This window comes from Helianthus annuus, chromosome 12 (genome assembly GCF_002127325.2).
Source record: "Helianthus annuus cultivar XRQ/B chromosome 12, HanXRQr2.0-SUNRISE, whole genome shotgun sequence".
Classification (NCBI taxonomy): Eukaryota; Viridiplantae; Streptophyta; class Magnoliopsida; order Asterales; family Asteraceae; genus Helianthus; species Helianthus annuus.
The window spans coordinates 145521138-145527429 of NC_035444.2; the positions used below are offsets into that span (position 1 = coordinate 145521138).

Consider the following 6292-nt stretch of genomic DNA (forward strand, 5'->3'; position numbering starts at 1 on the left):
CAACTACGTCATGATACTCCCCACCGGGCCCACCGGTGATACGTGGAAAATAGGGGTGCGACAGGTTGGTATCAGAGCCAACACTGAGTGAATTAAACACTAGCCTTTTGTGTTTAATCTCAGTTACACAGTTGCACATTCTTGAGTCTAGACAAAGAACTTAGGACTACTCCTGATTCGTTTTTGTCCTTTAATTGTTTCCTTTGTTATTTTTCTGATTAGCCCCTGCATGGGCGAGTCCGTGCTGTTAGAAGTCCCGTTTAGGGCAACCATGTACCTGTGTAAATTTTAAATGGAACGGTTAGATTTAAAATAACATTCCTATTACAAGATCTACCATTATTATAAAATGGCAAAATCTAAAAAGGACAAGACCTAGCCCATGTGTCATTTTAAGAACAGGGCCAAGATGGCAGTTCCTCAAATAGATTCAGATCCTTATTTGTAACACCCCAAAAACCCGAATTTTTATATTCGTTAAATGTTATAATATGGCACATCAAGAAATAAATAACTAGGTTATTTAACCTAGTTAAAAGTATGGTAGAAGCAATTAAAGGATGAGTGTTGTGCCAATTATGAATAAGAGAGAACATGAGGGACTAAGATTGCCAAACTTGAATCTGAGTTTAATTAAAACAAAAAAAAAAATCTCAGACACACTAGGTGTGTGCGTGAGATCGATCAGGAGGAGGAGGAAATGGGTGTAAACCCTAGTTCATAAGCAAGCTTCAAATTGACAAGGAGATTAGGCTCAAATCCGATGCATGAACTCGTTTTCTTGACAATCTATCCCTAGCAAGCATGTGGTAAGTTGTAATTTGTGATTTAATAATCTTGCTATGAAGTGGGTTATGATCAATCCACGAAATTGTATGAGATTGAGCATGAATATGTGTTAGAATCATCATATGGAACATGTGTTGTGTATGATTTTGATTAATTTCATGTTTAGAAGTAAAACCCATTTGGGATGATGAAGGGAGTGAATCACCATGTCCAATAATTGTGTAAATTGTGATTTAGTATGTTGTATGTGATGAATTATTTTAGATAAGTTGATTAGGACATGAATTAAATGGATGTTTAGTTGAATTTGATGAATGAAGAATACAACATGGAGGATCATGCATGAATGGGTTGTACATTGTACTAAGATAGTGGTACGCACACCAAGTGTTTGATGAAATGCCTAGGTGAGCTTAATAGAGGAAATTGTATGTAAGTAAAAGATGAATATATGTGGGATGTGAAAATGATGTATTTGATAGTAAACTAACATGAGAAGTGTGTTTGGATATTGTTCGTGTGGATATTATGTTGAAATGATGATGGGTTAGCTTAGTATGGGTTAAAGCGTTAGTTGTGAAAATATGAGAATGCTAGCGTGGGTGGAATGGATTATGTATGTATATGTGTATATGTATACAAGTAAGTGATCATGTAGTTGTAGATGTCATACAATATGAGGTTATGTCGTAAGTTATATGTTAAACCGTTGACTTCTGGAAGTCAATTATGCGTCTACACATAAGAAGCATGACTTGAATTGTTGTCGTACAGGTAGGTTCATAGGAAGTCGTATGGTACGTGTTATGTTAATACGCATTATTTGAGATGACATGATGAATTACGTTAGTTTGAAAGGATATGAAATTGATTATATGTCTCATGCTTGTTAGTTGTGACTAAAGGAAGTCAAATGTGAAATATGCGGTTGATATGATCATTAACATGTACAATGATGTATGCTAATGAAAATGTAATTTGGTGACATGAAAGTATAGGAGTCATGTCAAGACGGACTCAAGCATGAAAGGCTAACGGGTCAAGAGGAGGCAAGGAATCGGATACGAACCCGGATGCACAAGGTAAGTGATTTCCGTAATCACTTCGTAGTACAAGTAAGTAATAAAGTGTTGTAATGAATTAAATATGATGTTTGAGGTCAAATATGTGTTAAAGTCTTTCGTCGTAAATGATGGGTTTAAGGTTGACCAAAATGCCCATGATGGGTATTTTGGGGTAAACGAACTTAAAAGTGGTTTAGAAGCAAGTTATTCGATTAGAGTAATGTTTTGGACAAGTATGGAAGTGGGGATGATGGTTTGGTCAGTCATAGACCAATTAATGCGCGAATACCCTTAACGGGTCAAATAGTTAGAAAATAGTTAAGTCGAATGTATGTAAGTTAAGGATTTCCGTAATCCGGAGGTAAGATTTTAAGTTCATATGATAGAATGTGAATTTACAAGCATGTAGGAAGAAACGGGAGGTCAAACGGGTAAACGGTTCAAAAGTTACGTGCGTTTTAGTGCGTACGGACGACGAAACGAACCTGCAGAAAACTGCAAAAACTAGAGGGCGTCGCCGACGGGTAGGGGGCCTAAAGGTGGGATCCTAAAGAATATGTAGTAATATGGTACCCAAAGGTGGGATCCTAAAGAATATGTAGTAATATGGTACCCAAAGGTGGGATCCTAAAGAATATGTAGTAATATGGTACCCAAAGGTGGGATCCTAAAGAATATGTAGTAATATGGTACCCAAAGGTGGGATCCTAAAGAATATGTAGTAATATGGTACCCAAAGGTGGGATCCTAAAGAATATGTAGTAATATGGTACCCAAAGGTGGGATCCTAAAGAATATGTAGTAATATGGTACCCAAAGGTGGGATCCTAAAGAATATGTAGTAATATGGTACCCAAAGGTGGGATCCTAAAGAATATGTAGTAATATGGTACCCAAAGGTGGGATCCTAAAGAATATGTAGTAATATGGTACCCAAAGGTGGGATCCTAAAGAATATGTAGTAATATGGTACCCAAAGGTGGGATCCTAAAGAATATGTAGTAATATGGTACCCAAGGGTGGGATCCTAAAGAATATGTAGTAATATGGTACCTAAATGTGGGATTCTAAGTTAAGAATTTCCTTAAGTAGATACATATGAAGGTATGTATGTATGTATGTATGTGTGAATATAAGTGGTATGTATGAATGAATGTATGTATGTATGTATGTAGGTATGCACGTATGTAGGAACGTACGTATGAATGTAGGTACGTAGGTTTGTAAGTAGTTATGTGTGAACGGATGCACATATGTAAGTATGTATGAAAGTATATACGCATGTATTCAATGAAATTGAGTATTGACGATAATAATAGTGTGCCTTGTGAACGAAGTGTAACGCAGGTACAATGAGAAAGTCTCACCACGGAATGTACGATCAGATGGAAAGCTGGGATGTAAAGAATTAACGGAACAAGAAGTAAACGTGAATAAATCTTGTATGTTTATAATGCGTACTAATGTTATGAATTTAATGTGGTGAGCGCAGGTAGTACGAGTCATGAGGATCATCAAGGAACAGAGATCGAGGATCGAGTCACTAGTGAGATTGTACGGGAACGTTGATGTATATAATGTAGTAAACATAAGCTATGTTTTTACTTAGTAAATAAGTCGATTGATGGATTTATGTGAAAGAGTTATGTTAAAGTTAATTTTTAAATAAGTTAAGGTGTTTATAATGAAAGAAAGTTTATGGCTTGAACTTCCGCTGCGACTTTTAGTCAAATACGTATTAGGGTCTTACAAGTTGGTATCAGAGCCCTGGTTTGAGGGAATCAAGTACGAGAAGGTAGGTACTTGAACTCAAACCTATGTGCTCTTGTGATAAGGAACCTGTACAATCCATGACTCGATCAAGATCCAAAGGTAGAAATGGAATGAAAACGTGTATGTATGTATTCATATGAAGAAGCTAACGGTTTGCTATGTGCAAGGTAAGCTTAAAAGTTTGGAGAGGATGATCCGTGAATGCAGTCTAAGGTGGATGCTAAGGCAGGCAAGGATGCGAATGGACAGACGGACCCCAGGTACACAATGTTGACATGTATGGGTACCGTTGTTAAAAGAAAAAAGGAAGAAGTCTCCTTGGGAGGGTAAGTACTAAACGGAAGACAACAATATTGTCTTGGTAAAATTGTAAAAATGTAGCACGAACTGAGACCCACTAATGCGGACATAAGGCGATGATTACCTGAAGGCACGGAATTAGTATGTGAATTGCGCACCTGGCCAGTACGCAAGAAGCATATGACGTTCGTGAGACCGTGGTAATTATCGCAGGTATATCTGTAGAATTGGGTAGCAGGTGGGCGTGCGGGTGAAGTGGGTAGTAAGGCTCTCGGGAAATTGAGAGTACTATGTAGGAATGAAATGCAGAAAATGATATGTTTGAATCTGTGAGACGGATTCAGCACATGTAATGAATGAAAGATGTGAATGGGTAATGTAAATGAAATGTTTGAATCCGCGAAAAGGATTCAAAGCACGAAAGGAAGAAAATGTATGAATAGTATGTGTGGAACCGCTAGACGGATTCGAAACATGAAAGCAATGAAAGGCATGAATGTGACGTTTGAGTTCGCGGGACGGATTTAAAATATAAAAAGGGATGAAATTAATCCACATCACAATGTGTCGACAGTTTGACCATGGTTGTGTCAAACGAGTCATACGGGTAAATGTAAAGTAATAAACAAAAGAATGATCGTAATGGGCATGCAAACCTAAATTTTAAAGCGAAAGAAAGAAGTCCGAACAAGTTATGTGTTAAATATGTTAGTAATGGACTCTTAGGAGTCATAATGAATGACGGGCTACGACCCGGACAATGATTTAAATACGAACAGGTAAGTTTTGTTAAGAATACCGAAATGATGTAATGAATGTCTATGCAAGTAAGCATGAATGGAAAGAAGTACGAAGAGTACCTCAATACATCTATGGTAAGTAAGAAATGACAGCCTGACCTGGAAAGGGTCAAACTGCAAAGGTTGATGAAATGAGGAACCAGAATAAAAGAATTGCATGTAAGGAATGAAATGCGGAATGTGTTAAAGTTTGTACGTAGGACGTTGAAAAAGGAAATATAGGTGAGTAATCACCTAGTATAATGAATGCTTGAATGAAATGTGCTAACCGCAAAAATTGTAGATTATAATGTTAGGAACTCTTGATGTGATGAAACCAAACGAATTGGTGGAAGGATGTGCACGGGCGAAAGCGCATTACGCGGATGAATGAAATCTAGCCTGGTATGACTAGTACTCGTGAAGAATGCGGATCGATCTGGGTTGCAGATCGTCGATGGATGATATGAGATGAGGTCAGTAAAAAGTTTAACTTATGTTAGATAAGTATGAATTGGTTAATTGGGTACGACCTACGAAATGAATGATGGAATGGGTATGGTATAATATGGGAAGTTTGATTTTTTTTTTATTTTATTTTAGCTGACTATAGAAGAGTAGAATGAGCTAACTATGGAGTTAAGCATGTAGGTGTAACTATGAAGTAGTAGTTTTGTTGAGATAACAAAACAAGGACTGAATGCTATATGATGTATATGAATAGAATGTAAATCTTAAAAGATGAGATGGAGACATTAAGTCTTTTATAATCGGGTCAATGAAATGAGGATGGTAGGTGAAAGTATGGTATGAAAAGTATAGACTTGTTAGAAAGAAGTCGGTAATGTGAATAATATATGAGTAAAGAATGGATAGTTTACCTATTATTATGATGTACCTATCAAATTAAGCATAGAAGAGGTATGTGTAAATGATGAATTTAGATCGCATAGTCAACAAGATGATATGAAATTTGAAATAAACAGGAAGGAATGTTATTATTAGGATGTTAGAATTGTTTCAAGCGAACAAAATATATGGCACATGATATACGAATATTATAATGATGAATGAACCTTAGTTAAGAAGTATGTTAGAAGCTAGCATTTTTAGTGAAAGCGACACTAATAAGAGCTCTGGGGCGGGTTCTTGAAGATATAAGATTGTCAATGAGATGGGCTGGTGGTCGTGTCGATGAACTGAAAGACAAGGTGATTAGTATCAAACGAAAGTGAGGAAGGTAACTAGTGTTCGATGGAAAATGAGAAAGGTTTCAGGGACGAAACCTCATTTAAGGGGGGTAGACTTGTAACACCCCAAAAACCCGAATTTTTATATTCGTTAAATGTTATAATATGGCACATCAAGAAATAAATAACTAGGTTATTTAACCTAGTTAAAAGTATGGTAGAAGCAATTAAAGGATGAGTGTTGTGCCAATTATGAATAAGAGAGAACATGAGGGACTAAGATTGCCAAACTTGAATCTGAGTTTAATTAAAACAAAAAAAAAAAATCTCAGACACACTAGGTGTGTGCGTGAGATCGATCAGGAGGAGGAGGAAATGGGTGTAAACCCTAGTTCAT

General features: G+C 36.7%; 1 long non-coding RNA gene across 1 annotated transcript; it reads left to right on the forward strand.

Annotated features, from left to right (window-relative positions):
* The first annotated feature begins 722 nt into the window (after positions 1–722).
* On the forward strand, positions 723–3388 carry LOC118484919. Its single transcript, XR_004875056.1, has 3 exons — positions 723–809; positions 1788–1871; positions 3346–3388. It is a non-coding gene; the product is annotated as an uncharacterized LOC118484919 (long non-coding RNA).
* Positions 3389–6292: the final 2904 nt, after the last annotated feature.